Consider the following 17,068-nt stretch of genomic DNA (forward strand, 5'->3'; position numbering starts at 1 on the left):
CATAACCACTGACAGTGTCTCCTCCAGCTCGGGGGCAGGGTCTCTGTAGGGGCATAAGAAGGTCCCTGGGTCTCTCCTGGCTGGTGACCTGTTGGGAGCCTGGGATGGAATTTCTCTTCCTCCTGTTTTCTTTTGAACCTGGTTGATTTTATTCACATGCTGAGAAAAGCACCTTCGAACCAGGCGTTACGGTGTAAACCCATCATCACCGCTCAGCTATGGCCCAAGGGGCAGGAAATCCAGGCATCCCCCATCGCGCCCGCTCCTCACACGGTGCTACGGCTCGTGTCACAGGTGGGCAGCTTGGCAGGTTGAGAGGGAAGGCTGCAGAGTCAAACCCTCCAGCACCAGGAAATGCCACAGTTACAGTTTTCTGAATGACCTTAACTGTGCTCCCTCATGCAGGTCCATTACAATGCAAGCCTTCAATTGCATGATCATCTATTAACATTACCTACATGGGTCATCAGCCGGGCTTGAACCCAGAATGAAAAGGGGATGGAATTTTCATGGCAATCATGGTCAGTGGCAGATTGAAGACCAGACCCCGTGGTCGCCCGGCTCTCAGCCTGAGGCACCTTCCTCAAGGCTGCATGGTGCGTTGCGGGTGACCTGTCCCCCCTCTCCACAGAAACACAGACAAGATGGGAGCTGCATGACGCTTGGCCAGGCTGACGGTCCCTGTGTTTCTTGGGTTTTGAAGGGACCTCTGCTTACTTTCAATGCACTAGATTTCACCTGCAGATTAGAGACGACATGTGATGGACGCAGGAAGAGACGAGACATCGTCGACTTCCTGTAGCGGCAGCCAGCAGCTGAGTTCCTTATTTGGGTCTCGGTGGAACTGGACACTGGGGTGTTGGCGGCAGTGCTGAGGGGCCCCTCGCTGCCCCCATCATGGCATCTGCTCTCACCGTCCTCCTCCTTGGTGAGTATCGGAGAGAGCCAGGGCTTGTGTCCATGGGGTGGGGTGATCTGAGACCAGGGCGTGTGTCCATGGGGAGAGGGGGAAATCTGAGACCAGGACGTGTGCCCATGGTGGGGGTTGTGAGACCAGGGTGTGTGCCCTTGGGGGGTGGGATCTGAGACCACGGTGTAGGATCCAGCTGTTCTGGGATCTGGTCTCTAATGGCCCATCTCCTTTCCAGGCTGCTGGCTGGCCGGGTGGAGCGGGGTGTCCGGACGTGAGTATCTGTGGGGAATGGGGCAGCTGGGGGAATTTCCACATAAAGGATGAGGAACATGGGTGGGGGTGAGGGGTGCAGATCCCACAAAGGGATGATCCTGTCAGATCCGTGCTCCCTTCCACACCCAGGAGTGGGGACTGAGACCTCGCCCCACTCATTACAGGGATGGGCACCACACAGCGTGAAGTCCCCTGCACTCAAAGCTCTGTCCCCCAGGAAATACACAGTGAAGGCACCAGCCACCCCGCAGCACCCCGTCAAGGTTCCTGACAGTTCCTCTGAACTCTAGGGTACAGATGTGGGGACCTGTATGAAAACCTCCTAAGCTTACTTTTACCAGCTGAGGCTAAAACTTCCCCAAGGTACAAACTATTTTACCCTTCGCCCTTGGACTTCCACTGCCACCACCAAACGTTTCTCTGGGTTTATTTATTAGGAAAGCGTTGGATTTTGGGGGGAAAGACGTTTCCAAACAACGCTTTCCCAATAAATAAAGACCCGTGTGCAGCTCCCTTTCCCGTGTGGGAGCTGCACACAGTGGCTGCTCAGAAGCGGCCTGGAAACAGCAGCTGTGGGGAGACCCCCAAGGATTCCCGGGCAGCAGCGGAAGTGGGGGCAGCTCGAGCCTGGGGCAGGATTTTTTTGTGGTGGGGAGAGAAAGAAAACAGCGGGGGACAGCGGGTCCTCCCCCCGCCCCCAGTGCTCCTGGGGGAAAGGGCTGGTAGAGTTTGGAGGGAGGCTGCCCAGTGCCGGGAGAGAGACACCAGCAGCCAGCGAGGGAGCAACCGGCACCAGAAATGAAGGGACCCAGCGAGCGGGGAGCCAGTGGAAAGGGGCCCGGTGGCCGAGCTGTGTCGTCGAAGGGCGCCCGGCAGAGAGCTGGCAGGGAGAGAGTCCCGTTGAGCAGGGGCAGAGATGGCAGGAAGAGGGGGAGGCAGACAGAGGAAAGACAGAGGCAGGAGGGAGGAAGTTTCTGGAAGAACCGGGCAGTGAAACACGAAGAAAAAAGAGTCGTAAGATATTGTTAGAAAACCACAAGAGAAGTCAAGCACGAATGAAACGTGACAGAAATAATCTCTGAGTAAAGAGAAACGGGGTTAAGAAAAGAGGAGAAAGTGAGCTGTAGCGAAAGTAAAGCCAATAGTACGGACAAAACATCCGCCCAGCACCTTCAGGTGCAGCGACAGGACCAGAGATATGGTCAGAGAGCAAAGGGACTCTAGAAAAAGCAGCGGAGGGACAGTTGTTCAACTGAGAAGCCGACCCATCGCCTGGAGAAACAGCTGCAGGTATCTGAGCTGGAACCCAGGACAGCCAACAGAGACGGGGCAAGGGGATGGCTCAAGATACAACAAACCAGCCTAAGAACAGAGAAACCACGAAGGGAACGTAGCATGGGCAGGTTCTGGCCTCGTGCCTTGGACGTTCGAACTCCAGATCCTGGTGCTCCATGAATGTAAATTGTTGCCCATAACATGGGTTGAATTCAGCCAATGGTAGTTCCTGTTCAGACGAGCTCAGCAATAGTTCCCAGTGTGACCCTACTGTGACGATGCTGGTTCTGGCGGGACCCAACAGAGCGCGCCAATTCAGGACAAAGTGCTTAAAGCAGGGCAGTTACAGCCCAAGGCACCTCTAAGGCAAACCAAACCAGCCAGGCAGAGTAGACTTTGGTCTCACCCCACTGGCTAACCACAAGTCACACAAGCAATGCCCTTAAACACTCCAGTTTCCCAGTATCTCCACCAGCGCCACTCGTTATGGGGACGAATGGTTATGAAAACCAAGACCCCAGTGAAAGAAAAGAGGTTCTCTCGATCCCAAAGGACCAAGCCTCAGACCCCGGTCAATACACAAAGCAGATCTTACCCACAAATCACGCTGTTGCCAACCCTTTAGAATCTAAAATCTAAAGGTTTATTCATAAAAGGAGAAAGATAGAGATGAGAGCGAGAAGTGGTTAAATGGAGTCAATGACATCCAGTGATGGCAAAGTTCTTGGTTCAGGCTTGTCGCAGTGATGGCAGAAACTGCAGGTTCAAAGCAAGTCTCTGGAGAACATCCCCAGCTGGGATGGGTCATCGGTCCTTGGTTCAAAGCTTCAGTGTAGCAAAGTCCCGCCAGAGGTGTGAAGCAGGATTGAAGACAAGATGGAGACATCAGCCCTTTATAGTCTTTTCCAGGTGTAAGAACCCCTCTTTGTTCTTACTGTGGAAAATTACAGCAAAATGGAGTTTGGAGTCACATGGGCAAGTCCCGGCCTACCTTGCTGAGTCACCAGGCGTATCTGCCTTCTCTCAATGGGACACTTGTGTCGCTTATGGTCCTTAATGGGCCATCCAGCAGGCTAGGCAGAGCTGACACCAACTTCTCTGGGGTGTCACCCAGAAGCACAGCATAAGTTTGAAATGCAGACAGGATAGAGCCAATATTCATAACTTCAACTACAAAATGATACACACATATAGACAGCATATTCCTAACCCGCAAACCATAACCTTGTCTTAGACACCTCATTTGCCCCCTTTATATAAGATTTGGTGCCACTACAGGACCTTGGTTGCAACGATGATCTATATGGTCCCAGATTATGTCAATAATGTCACACCTACACAGCAGCTCCTGCTACACCAGCGAACTCTGATTCACTTGTGATTATTCCCCAATGAACTGATTTCTCCTTCCCCAGCTGATGCAGATAAAACACAATTGGCCTCTAGGTTGCCTTGGCCTCTCCTTCCCCTGCCCCAGCCACCCCTCCATGGGCTCCTTGCAGATGGATCCGCGCCGTTGCCCTGCTGAGGGGTGGGGGGCCCCGTGTCTCTTGTGTCACTAGCCCAGCTCTCTCGGTCTTGGATTCATGGGAAAAGCATCCAGGAGACTCTCTCCCTGCAGCCCCCTGTATCGGCCTCATCACTGGGGCCAGGCTGCGGGGACGGGGTGCAGTGACCATGCCGGGGTCTGTGTCTCACGGCCTGTCTCCTCCTGCCCCATGGTGCTGGTGATAGCAGGTGAGGGGCCTGGCTCAGCGTCTCTGCTCCCAGCCCCACCCCCAGCTGGGCACTCACGGGGTCTCAAACTGAGTCTGGGCTGTTGGAATTAGGACCCCTTGGTTCGATACAGCCCCCTTGGGCAGACGAGCTCACCTGTACCTCTGTAGACACAGGGACGTTCCTCCTCCGAAATAGGGACAGCCACGCCCAGACCTCCTCCGCAGTGACTCCAAAGGTCAATGGCACCTGGCTGGGGCGGGGACTGTCTCTGTGTTTGTACAGCTCCGAGCACATGGGGGAGCTGGCCCACGACAGGGGCTTCTGGTAATTAATACTAGTCAGTAATGATTTTGGTTCCGGCTGCTGTGGAGCCAGGCAGGGCCTGTATCTGCGCTCAGGGTCTTGCTGGGCCGATCTTTCCCATTCTGGGATCCCCAGGGTGCTGAGCTGGCCCGAATCCCTGGGTCCCATCCTCTCCCCAGGGACGCCAGCTCAGCCCAGGGAAGAGCCGCGATTGCTGTTTGGGGGGAGGAGAGGTTCCTTGTATAACCAACCACAGAGACCAGGACTCCAGCTTTCTCTCCGCTGTGCCCCGCCCCTGACAGACGCTGGTTCTATTCCCACAGAGGGAACCGACCCGATTCAGCTGGAAGCAACACTGGCTCCCACCCGCCCAGGCAGCACGGGACCAGGTACCAGTACTGGGGGCAGGAAATCGCTATCAACCCCCCCAGAAGCAGGTCTGTGCAGCCCAAGGAGCCACCCTCGGGGGGAGTCACGAGGGGCTGTCTGCTTGGGACAGGGGCAGATCCCCAAAGTGAATGCCCCATCTGAAACCTCCCCCCCAGATTCATTTCATATGCGCGGGGGAGGGTGTCACTGGAAAGATGCCAGATTTGCTTGGTGGGGACAGGGCCTGGGAGAGCTTCCCCGCAACGGAGAGCCTCACCCCGGGGGTCCCACAGACCGGGGAGATGGAGGGAGCTACAGCTGCCAAGATAGCACCAAGTGGGACTGGCCCGTCTGGTCGGAGCCCAGCGACCCTGTGCAGCTGGTGGTAGCAGGTGAGGGTCCAGGCTCGGCGTCCCCGCGTGCAGCCCCACCCACAGCCGGACCCTCAGGGGGTCTTGGCCCCAGTGGGATGCTCAGGGCCAGGCTGTGGCCTGAGCCCTGGACCCAGCAGAAGGGACGCCCCGGTGGGGAGCGGGGACAGAGTCACTGGGGGGTTCCCCAGCCAGGGGGCAGCACCAGCCGCTGGAGTTTCAGGGCTGATGGCTCAGTTCCCTCCCTCACCCATCCCAGCCCATGCTCGTTTGCATCCCACTGAGGGAATTGACCCAGCTGGGCCCCAGCAGCCGGACCCCCCACCTCCCCACGGAGCCGGCGGGAGAAGGTGAGTGGGAGAAATGGAACAATTCATCCCCCAGGGAACAGGGCTCCCCGCTCAGATGCCCACGGGGCCTTCGGGCCGTTTGGAGGGGGCTGGTCCCTGCAGACAGAACTGATGCGTTCAATTCTTCTATATAGAGGGTGATGGATAGATCCATGGGGATGGACGGCCACGGCTCGGGGGGGATGTGGGTCTTTGGGAACATACGGTGGTAGACAGATGGGCGCACGTCTGGTGATGGATAGAAAGATGGACCAAGACCTTGTCTACATGATAACTGGACCCAAATGTTGAATCCTGTGTCATTCCCAACCCCCACGGTGATCTCAGAGCGAGTCTGGCCTGTCGGAATTCGCGTCCCCTGGGTCGATACAGCCCCGTTGGGCAGACGAGCTCACCTGTACCTCTGTAGACACAGGGACGTTCCTCCTCCGAAATAGGGACAGCCACGACCCAGACCTGCTTCGCAGTGACTCCAGGGGTGAATGGCACCTGTCTGGGGCGGGGACTGTCTCTGTGTTTGTACAGCTCCGAGCACATGGGGGAGCTGGCCCACAATAGGGGCTTCTGGTAATTAATATTAGTCAGTAATGATTTTGGTTCCGGCTGTCCCCGCCCCTGAGAGACACTGGTTCTATTCCCGCAGAGGGAACCGACCCGATTCAGCTGGAAACAACGCTGGCTCCCACCCGCCCAGGCAGCACGGGACCAGGTACCAGTACTGGGGGCAGGAAATCGCTATCAACCCCCCCAGAAGCAGGTTTGTGCAGCCCAAGGAGCCGCCCTCGGGGGGAGCCATGAAGGGCTGTCTGCTTGGGACGGGGGCAGATCCCCAAAGCGAATGCCCCATCTGAAACCTCCCCCCCAGATTCATTTCATATGCGCGGGGGAGGGTGTCACTGGAAAGATGCCAGATTTGCTTGGTGGGGACAGGGTCTGGGAGAGCTTCCCCGCAACGGAGAGCCTCACCCCGGGGGTCCCACAGACCGGGGAGATGGAGGGAGCTACAGCTGCCAAGATAGCACCAAGTGGGACTGGCCCGTCTGGTCGGAGCCCAGCGACCCTGTGCAGCTGGTGGTAGCAGGTGAGGGTCCAGGCTCGGCGTCCCCGCGTGCAGCCCCACCCACAGCCGGACCCTCAGGGGGTCTTGGCCCCAGTACGATGCTCAGGACCAGGCTCTGGCCTGAGCCCTGGACCCAGCAGAAGGGACGCCCCGGTGGGGAGCGGGGACAGAGTCACTGGGGGGTTCCCCAGCCAGGGGGTGGCAGCAGCCGCTGGAGTTTCAGGGCTCAAGGCTCGGGGCTCGGTTCCCTCCCTCCCCCATCCCAGCCCATGCTCGTTTGCATCCCATTGAGGGAACTGACCCAGCTGGGCCCCAGCAGCCGGACCCCCCACCTCCCCACGGAGCCAGCGGGAGAAGGTGAGCGGGAGAAATGGAACAATTCATCCCCCAGGGAACAGGGCTCCCCGCTCAGATGCCCACGGGGCCTTCAGGCCGTTTGGAGGGGGTTGGTCCCTGCAGACAGAACTGATGGGTTCAATTCTTCTATATAGAGGGTGATGGACAGATCCATGGGGACGGACGGCCACGGGTCGGTGGGGATGTGGGTCCTTGGGAACATAGGGAGGTGGACAGATGGGAGCACGTCTGGTGACGGATAGAAAGATGGACTAAGACCTTGTCTACATGATAACTGGACCCAAATGTTGAATCCTATGTCGTTCCCAACCCCCACGGTGATCTCAGAGCGAGTCTGGGCTGTCGGAATTCGCGCCCCCTGAGTCGATACAGTCCCGTTGGGCAGACGAGCTCACCTGTACCTCTGTAGACACAGGGACGTTCCTCCTCCAAAATAGGGACAGCCACTCCCAGGCCTCCTCCGCAGTGACTCCAAGGGTCAATGGCACCTGGCTGGGGCGGGGACTGTCTCTGTGTTTGTACAGCTCCGAGCACATGGGGGAGCTGGCCCACGACAGGGGCTTCTGGTAATTAATACTAGTCAGTAATGATTTTGGTTCCAGCTGCTGTGGAGCCAGGCAGGGCCTGTATCTGCGCTCAGGGTCTTGCTGGGCCGATCTTTCCCATTCTGGGATCCCCAGGGTGCTGAGCTGGCCCGAATCCCTGGGTCCCATCCTCTCCCCAGGGACGCCAGCTCAGCCCAGGGAAGAGCCGCGATTGCTGTTTGGGGGAAGGAGAGGTTCCCTGTATAACCAACCACAGAGACCAGGACTCCAGCTTTCTCTCCACTGTGCCCCGCCCCTGACAGACGCTGGTTCTATTCCCGCAGAGGGAACCGACCCGATTCAGCTGGAAGTAACGCTGGCTCCCACCCGCCCAGGCAGCACGGGACCAGATACCAGTACTGGGGGCAGGAAATCGCTATCAACCCCCCCAGAAGCAGGTTTGTGCAGCCCAAGGAGCCGCCCTCGGGGGGGAGCCACGAGGGGCTGTCCGCTTGGGACGGGGGCAGATCCCCAAAGCGAATGCCCCATCTGAAACCTCCCCCCCCAGATTCATTTCATATGCGGGGGGGGGAGGGTGTGACTGGAAAGATGCCAGATTTGCTTGGTGGGGACAGGGCCTGGGAGAGCTTCCCCGCAACGGAGAGCCTCACCCCGGGAGTCCCACAGACCGGGGAGATGGAGGGAGCTACTGCTGCCAAGATAGCACCAAGTGGGACTCGCCCGTCTGGTCGGAGCCCAGCGACCCTGGGCAGCTGGTGGTAGCAGGTGAGGGTCCAGGCTCGGTGTCCCCGCGTGCAGCCCCACCCACAGCCGGACCCTCAGGGGGTCTTGGCCCCAGTGGGACGCTCAGGGCCAGGCTGTGGCCTGAGCCCTGGACCCAGCAGAAGGGACGCCCCGGTGGGGAGCGGGGACAGAGTCACTGGGGGGTTCCCCAAGCCAGGGGGCAGCACCAGCCGCTGGAGTTTCAGGGCTGATGGCTCGGTTCCCTCCCTCCCCCATCCCAGCCCATGCTCGTTTGCATCCCATTGAGGGAACTGACCCAGCTGGGCCCCAGCAGCCAGACCTCCCACCCCTCCATGGAGCCGGCGGGAGAAGGTGAGTGGGAGAAATGGAACAATTCATCCCCCAGGGAACAGGGCTCCCCGCTCAGATGCCCACGGGGCCTTCAGGCCGTTTGGAGGGGGTTGGTCCCTGCAGACAGAACTGATGGGTTCAATTCTTCTATATAGAGGGTGATGGACAGATCCATGGGGACGGACGGCCACGGGTCGGTGGGGATGTGGGTCCTTGGGAACATAGGGCGGTGGACAGATGGGAGCACGTCTGGTGACGGATAGAAAGATGGACTAAGACCTTGTCTATGTGATAACTGGACCCAAATGTTGAATCTTATGTCGTTCCCAACCCCCACGGTGATCTCAGAGCGAGTCTGGGCTGTTGGAATTCGCGCCCCCTGAGTCGATACAGCCCCATTGGGCAGACGAGCTCACCTGTACCTCTGTAGACACAGGGACGTTCCTCCTCCGAAATAGGGACAGCCACGCCCAGACCTCCTCCGCAGTGACTCCAAGGGTGAATGGCACCTGGCTGGGGCGGGGACTGTCTCTGTGTTTGTACAGCTCCGAGCACATGGGGGAGCTGGCCCACGACAGGGGCTTCTGGTAATTAATACTAGTCAGTAATGATTTTGGTTCCAGCTGCTGTGGAGCCAGGCAGGGCCTGTATCTGCGCTCAGGGTCTTGCTGGGCCGATCTTTCCCATTCTGGGATCCCCAGGGTGCTGAGCTGGCCCGAATCCCTGGGTCTCATCCTCTCCCCAGGGACGCCAGCTCAGCCCAGGGAAGAGCCGCAATTGCTGTCTGGGGGGAGGAGAGGTTCCCTGTATAACCAACCACAGAGACCAGGACTCCTGCTTTCTCTCCGCTATGCCCGACCCCTGACAGACGCTGGTTCTCTTCCCGCAGAGGGAACCGACCCGATTCAGCTGCAAACGACGCTGGCTCCCACCCACCCAGACAGCATGGGACAAGGTACCAGTACTGGGGGCAGGAAATCGCCATCAACCCCCCCAGAAGCAGGTTTGTGCAGCCCAAGGAGCCGCCCTCGGGGGGAGCCACGAGGGGCTGTCTGCTTGGGACAGGGGCAGATCCCCAAAGCGAATGCCCCATCTGAAACCTCCCCCCCAGATTCATTTCATATGCGGGGGGAGGGTGTCACTGGAAAGATGCCAGATTTGCTTGGTGGGGACAGGGCCTGGGAGAGCTTCCCCTCAATGGACAGCCTCACCCCGGGGGTCCCACAGACCGGGGAGATGGAGGGAGCTACAGCTGCCAAGATAGCACCAAGTGGGACTGGCCCGTCTGGTCGGAGCCCAGCGACCCTGTGCAGCTGGTGGTAGCAGGTGAGGGTCCTGGCTTGGTGTCCCCGCGTGCAGCCCCACCCACAGCCGGACCCTCAGGGGGTCTTGGCCCCAGTGAGATGCTCAGGGCCAGGCTGTGGCCTGAGCCCTGGACCCAGCAGAAGGGACGCCCCGGTGGGGAGCGGGGACAGAGTCACTGGGGGGTTCCCCAGCCAGGGGGCGGCAGCAGCCGCTGGAGTTTCAGGGCTCATGGCTCAGGGCTCGGTTCCCTCCCTCCCCCATCCCAGCCCATGCTCGTTTGCATCCCATTGAGGGAACTGACCCAGCTGGGCCCCAGCAGCTGGACCCCCCACCTCTCCATGGAGCCGGCGGGAGAAGGTTAGTGGGAGAAATGGAAGAATTCATCCCCCAGGGAACAGGGTTCCCCGCTCAGATGCCCACGGGGCCTTCAGGCCGTTTGGAGGGGGTTGGTCCCTGCAGACTGTCGGAATTCGCGCCCCCTGGGTCGATACAGCCCCATTGGGCAGACGAGCTCACCTGTACCTCTGTAGACACAGGGACGTTCCTCCTCCGAAATAGGGACAGCCACTCCCAGACCTCCTCCGCAGTGACTCCAAGGGTGAATGGCACCTAGCTGGGGCAGGGACCATCTCTGTGTCATTTGTCCGTACAGAGATAGGCCAGGGGGCAGAAATGGGGGGGCAGAGACATAGGGGGACATTGGATGGGCATGGGGGACGTGTATGGGGAAGCAGAGACAGGCCATGGGTTAGAATGGGTGGGATGCGGACAAGGGGACATGGGACGGGGTGGTGTTAGGGGAAAGTGAATGGAGGAGAGGATGCAGGCCAGGGGGCTGAGGGGCCCAATGCATGAACGTCGGGGGTGGGGGGTGAAGGGCAAAGGAGCTGGGGAGCCAGAGCTGGGGCATGTGCCGGGGGGGGAGGAGGGGATTGGCAGTTTCTCTTGAGCTCTGTCCCCATGTTCTTGCCCCCTTCCCTTTCTGGGGGGCTGGTCGGCTTATCTGCAGACTTTTACCTCCCAACCTGGATGGAGACCGGGGGGGGGAGTTGGGTTAAGAGGCACCTTACATGGTCCAAAGCTGGTGGCCCCGCCTCTCCATGGGGCTCCACTCTGCCAGCCGCCCCATGAGCTGCTCTAGGCATCCGACAAACTGCTCTGCTTCACCAGCCGCTCTGCTCCCCGTCCTGCAACCTGCTCCACCATATATCTGCAGGCTCCCCCACTACTTAACACAACACTCAGTGATTTCGGCTCTTAGTCAGTTTAGCTCTTTTGTGATTTCAGCTTGTAGCAGGGGAGCCTCAGTGCTGGTGCACCATCAGCCCAAGGTGAATTCAGCTCAGCAACCTGTAACTAGACTCCTAGTAGAATCAAAATTATCTCTGATATTCCACAGTGGAGAGAGGAGGAAGTGCAATTAGCATGTAAGGCCCTCACCAGAGACACATACCCTCAAATTTTAATACCTATCCCCAACTTCTCTCTATTCACCACGTTTTGGAACCAATGTCCCTTGCCTAGCGAGTGCTACTTAGTTGATGGCGAGTCCCTCCATCAGAACAAAAGGCCAAGTGCAGTTCCACTGTCCTTGATTCCCATAATCAGGGTAATAACAATTTATTCTTCCTGCCCCAATAACAGAGACACTGGGGATCCCACAGCAGCCAAAGTGACCATTTGGGCAGCTATGGCCTCATTCTAGGCAGGGTGGGTGTGCCTATGCAAATGAGATTGGCCCATGAAGTTCTTTTCCACAACTTGCCACACCTCACCACCAGATGTCAGGGTGGAGCTCATCCTGACTCTGCTTACATCCAGAATTCCCTTGGTTCTTGCTTCCCCTCCCCCACTGGGGTCTCGGGACCCCCTGACCCTCCCCCCAATAGATGTTCTGCTGCTTCTGCCTGCACCCTGGTCCCCAGGGCCCTGGGCACCGCCCGAGTGTTGGGGGCAGCAGGTGACGTACCAGCCTCCCCCCGTGCACTGCCTGGCTGTGTTTGGCAGTAGCCAAGATACCCCAGGGATGGGCTCACTGCACAGCAGACAGGCCGGGGCAGAGGTACCTGTGGGGGTGGACAGAGGGGTCCTATGGGGACAGGGAGCTGGGGTGGTTCCCTGTTGTGGGGGGCTAAGACCCTGAGGCTCTGATTGTCCTAATCCCCTGGCCCGGTCCTGGGGTGTCTCGGGGGCAGTTCGTCCACCTGGGAGCCCCCTTCCCTGGGGAATCTGAGGCTCAGGCCCCCCGGGGCAGCAGGACACGGTCTCCCCTGAGGGGGTCTGGCCCCAGGGAGGCCCCAGAGCCGCAGTGCCTGGGAGACTCCCAGAGCAGCGCCAGGTGCTGATCTCCCCGTTCGCGCCACCAAGTGACTCTTCCCTTCCCCCAGCAGCAGCAGCCCCCCCGGCTTTCACCAACGCCAACATTGCCCCCCTAGTGCTGGGCACCGTGGTCCTGCTCATCCTGGGGCTTCTCCTGGATCCAGCTGTGCAGGGAAGAGAATCTCCCAGGGGATGAGCCGCTTCTCCGTGGGGTGCTGAGACTCCGGCACAAACCCCCCTACCCCCCAAACACCCCTGCCTCGGAGAATCCCGCCCCGCAACAGCTCCCGACCTGACAACAGCTCCCCAGGATTGAACCCTCGATGCCGTGTGTGACGTTGCATTCCATATGTTTATGGAAAAATGCTTATGGGTGTAAATATAATGTAACCGGAATATGCTTTATGCAAAAGTTCTCTTGTAAGGTGTCAAGGTTCCTTCCCCACTCTGAACTCTAGGGTACAGATGTGGGGACCTGCATGAAAACCTCCTAAGCTTACTTTTACCAGCTTAGGTTAAAACTTCCCCAAGGTACAAAATTATTTTACCCTTGGATTTCCACTGCCACCACCAAACTTTATCTGGGTTTACTAGGAAACATAGTTTGGACATGTCTTTCCCCCCAAAATCCTCCCAACCCTTGCACCCCACTTCCTGGGGAAGGTTTGGTAAAAATCCTCACCAATTTGCATAAGTGACCACAGACCCAAACCCTTGGATCTTAGAACAATGAAAAAGCATTCAGTTTTCTTACAAGAAGACTTTTAATAGAAGTAAAGGAATCACCTCTGTAAAATCAGGATGGTAGATACCTTACAGGGTAATTAGATTCAAAACATAGAGAATCCCTCTAGACAAAACCTTAAGTTACAAAAAAGACACACAGACAGGAATAGTTATTCTATTCAGCACAGTTCTTTTCTCAGCCATTTGAAGAAATCATAATCTAACACATACCTAGCTAGATTACTTACTAAAAGTTCTAAGACTCCATTCCTGTTCTGTCCCCGGCAAAAGCAGCATACAGACAGACACAGACGCTTTGTTTTTCTCCCTCCTCCCAGCTTTTGAAAGTATCTTATCTCCTCATTGGTCATTTTGGTCAGGTGCCAGCGAGGTTACCTTTAGCTTCTTAACCCTTTCCAGGTGAGAGGATTTTTCCTCTGGCCAGGAGGGATTTGAAAGGGGTTTACCCTTCCCTTTATATTTATGACATAAGGTATCATTACAAAGCTAAAGATCTACTGAGTGTTGTCATCCTATTTATATGACTGTATCATTCTTGTATCTCAAACTAGAAATAGGAAGTTAACTCTGAGGTCCTCTTGTAATTATGGAAAGTGTGGGCCATAATGGTGGTTTAGAATCTTGATGGCCCCCATTGACTAGGACAATTGGCTGTAGATGGTTTATTTACCTGCAAGCCTTCTTGTGGACATGGGCACCAGCCTGTGGGAAATGAAGAAGGAGGTCTCACAGGGACATGTGACCATGTCACCTGATATTGGAATCCATCGTAAATCTGGTGCTTTTCCATTTAGCAGGATAGGTGGGTACCCAGAGAGAGACAAAGGATTCCCGCCTTGGGCTAAAGCTATAAAAGGGGGTGGAACAGAGCAAAGGCGGCCAGTCGTGAGAAATGCCCTAGTTACCACCTGAGCTGGAACTAACAAGGACTGTCCCAGGGGAAAAGATTGGGCCCAGATTAGGAAGGAGTCTACTCTGTGAAAGAAGCTTTTTGGAACATCTCTGAGGGTGAGATTTACCTGTATTCAGTTTCTTAAATGTATTAGGCTTATACTTGCATGTTTTGTTTTATTTTGCTTGGTAACTTACTTTGTTCTCTCTGTTATTACTTGAAACCACTTACATCCAACTTTTTATACTTAATAAAATCACTTTTGTTTATTAACTGACCCAGAGTAAGTGATTAATACCTGGGGGAGCAAACAGCTGTTTGCATCTCTCTCTATCAGTGTCATAGAGGGTGGACGATTTATGAGTTTACCCTGTATAAGCTATATACAGAGTAAAATGGGTTTATTTGGGGTTTTCATCCCATTGGGGTCTGGGTGCTGGAGACAAGAAAGCTGCTGAATGGCTTTCAGTTGAAGTCTGCAGCTTTGGGGGCATGGTTCAGACCCTGGGTCTGTGTTGCAGCAGGCTGGCATGTCTGGCTCAACAAGGCAGGGTTCTGGAGTCCCAAGCTGGCAGGGAAAACGGGCTCAGAGGTACTTTCAGCACGTCAGGTGACAGTCCCAAGGGGGTCTCTGTAACCGAACCCGTCACAGTGGGACTTTAGCAGCAGCCGCAGCAACGCCAGCTCCAGCCCAGCTCTTCTGGTTCCTCTGCCTGCCCCCCGGCCCTCCACCCCCAGGACAGTCACTAATATCTCCCAGGCCAGCAGGGAGATGCCCAAACCCGGGGGATTTTCCAGGTAGAGACTCGCTCCAGGGAACGGGGCTGGGGCTGGAACAAACCCCTCCTTTCACACAGCGCCTGTCACGGCTCCCCTGGTTCCTGCTCTGCTGGGTCTGTAACAGCCGGTCCCAGGGGTCAATGGGGGAGTTTGCCATGGGGCTGAGCAGGTTGCGGGCTTTGGACCCCGCCCCCGGCCCGTGTTTAACCCTGTTCAGTGTGGGGCAGGGGCTGGGGCGTGTTCTCATCTCAGGCCCTTTATTGCGTCTCCATGAACACAAGGTGCAGAGCCATTTAGCCGCCAGTGCTTCTGGGCCCCCTCTTGGCGGGTGTTTGGGGGGATCCAGATGGAGGGAGCCAGGAGTTTAGGGGAACAGGCCGGGCAGGAGATGGGGCTCTTTCCCGTGTAGGTCCCTCACACAGCAAAGCTGGGGGTGGGAAGCGGGATCGTTTTCACACTAGCTCCCAGTTGAGATGGGGCAGGTCCAGCCAGGTGGAAGGGTGGGCGGCATGGAGGCAACGACCCCCATGGCCATGGGGCGGGATCAAGAGATGGCAATTCAGGGAGGCACAGGCTGGGGACAGTCTGGATCAGAGAAGCGGGGGGGCGTGGGAGGGCGCTCATTTCCACGCAGCCAACGCCCCCCCCGACAGTCCAGGGGGGCCGGATCGTTCCCCCCGGACTGATGTGTCGGCCATTTTGCCAGGGGGCAGCATGAGAAAGAAAGCGGGCAGCCATGTTAACTGAGGCCAGCCAGAGGCTTCCCTCCCTTTGAGAGCAATGGGAGATGGCGGCCATGTCTCGGGGGAGGGGGGACAGGCTGAAGGGCAGAACAGGGGTGTGAGGGGAACCCCCTTCAGTGCAACAGCCCTTCTGAGGGGTCCACTCTCTCTCGGGGGTTAGGCCCCTCCACCTCCTGGAGCCCACCTCTCCGAGCCTTAGCACGCCTGTCTCTGCCGTGGGCCCCCTTGGGGAGTCCCCTCGCTCTGGACCCCTGGGGCCTGCAGCCCCCGAAGGGGACGATGCCCCCCTGATCTCTAGCCCGGAGCAACTCTCAGCCAGCGTCAAACAGGAGGGTTTACTGAGCATCTGAACCCAGCATGAGAAACTCTCAGACCCCTCAGGCCTGGCCTCCCTCCGCACAGCACATCCCAGTCTCCCCTGCATCCAGGTGGGCTCTGCCTGCTCCCTCCCTCCAGCCCCGAGCCCCCCTGCTTCCCAGCTGGGCATCTGATCTCACCGGACCCAAGCCACCCCTCTCCCCTCCGTCCATTGTCTTCTCTCCAGGTAAACAGGGTTGCCTGGGCCCCCTCTCCCCTCTTCTGTCCTCTGGCCCCTCTGGCTGGAACCGGCTGGTCCGGTCACCGGGGTCCTCTCTCCGCAGCCCATTGTCCTCTCACTGGCCGGACCCGGCTGTGACTCCCGAGCTGGGCCTCCTGGTCACCAGGTCACCAGTCGCTGGGGTCTCCAATCTCCAGGCCATTGGCCGGGGTCCCAAGTTCCGTCACCGGTCCCCTGTACCAACCAAGTCCCTCTCCCATTACCTCGTGAAACCAGTAACAGCTGGGGAAGCTGAGTCCCACCCCCGCTGCATGCAAACCATTGGAAAAACCAAGGAAAAACCAAGAAAACCCCCCACTTCCTCACACCCCACGTCTGGGTGAGCCCCGGCAGGGTGCTGGCGCTCAGGGGAAGCGTTACCATCCGCTCTGCGGGTTGGTACCAATCCATGAAGTTCTTTCTGTGTAAAGCTGGACACCCACCCCCAGTGTCAGCCAGGAAGATGGAGGGAGCTACACCTACGAATATCGCTCCATAACGGAACAGAATCGCTGGTCGTACCCCAGCGACCCCATCGAGATGAGAGTAGCAGGTGAGGGAGGGCCCTGGCTCCACTTAATGTGTTTACAGGAGTGATACAAGTTTATATCTTATTCTCCTAACTCCAGATATAGAAATAATGCAAGCAAACAAACTTTCTCATGACACCATACAAGGGGTATTTAGCATAAAGCATATTCCAGTTATGGCATATTCATAAGCATATTTCCATAAAGCATATGATGTGCAACGTCACAGAATGATCTCCCAGCCACTCAGGAACCATTAATAGGGAGGCTCCAGCCAATTTCCGCCAGCTCCCAGCCTTGCACCCCAGATCGGTACCATCCTGCCCTGGTCAGAAGCCAGTCTGGTGTAAGTTCATTACGTTCGCCCCTCTCTCAGTGTGGAGTGGACACACGCTAGCCTTTGTAAACTGAGCGGAGATTTCCCAAGCACTTCAACCAAAACACATTGTTTTAGGTCAAATATAAATCAGATTTATTAACTGCAGAAGGAGAGATTTTAAGTGGTTATAAGGAGCAGGCGCAGAGATCAGAGTTGGCTACTTAAGAAATATTTGCAGTCTAAGTTC

General features: G+C 57.2%; 1 long non-coding RNA gene across 1 annotated transcript; it reads left to right on the top strand.

The window, feature by feature from the left end:
- Positions 1–817: 817 nt before the first annotated feature.
- On the top strand, positions 818–4,909 carry LOC141976546 (uncharacterized). Its single transcript, XR_012636123.1, has 3 exons — positions 818–928; positions 1,149–1,184; positions 4,807–4,909. It is a non-coding gene; the product is annotated as an uncharacterized LOC141976546 (long non-coding RNA).
- The last annotated feature ends 12,159 nt before the right edge of the window (positions 4,910–17,068 follow it).

This window comes from Natator depressus, chromosome 23, assembly GCF_965152275.1.
Source record: "Natator depressus isolate rNatDep1 chromosome 23, rNatDep2.hap1, whole genome shotgun sequence".
In the NCBI taxonomy this organism is placed as follows: domain Eukaryota; kingdom Metazoa; phylum Chordata; order Testudines; family Cheloniidae; genus Natator; species Natator depressus.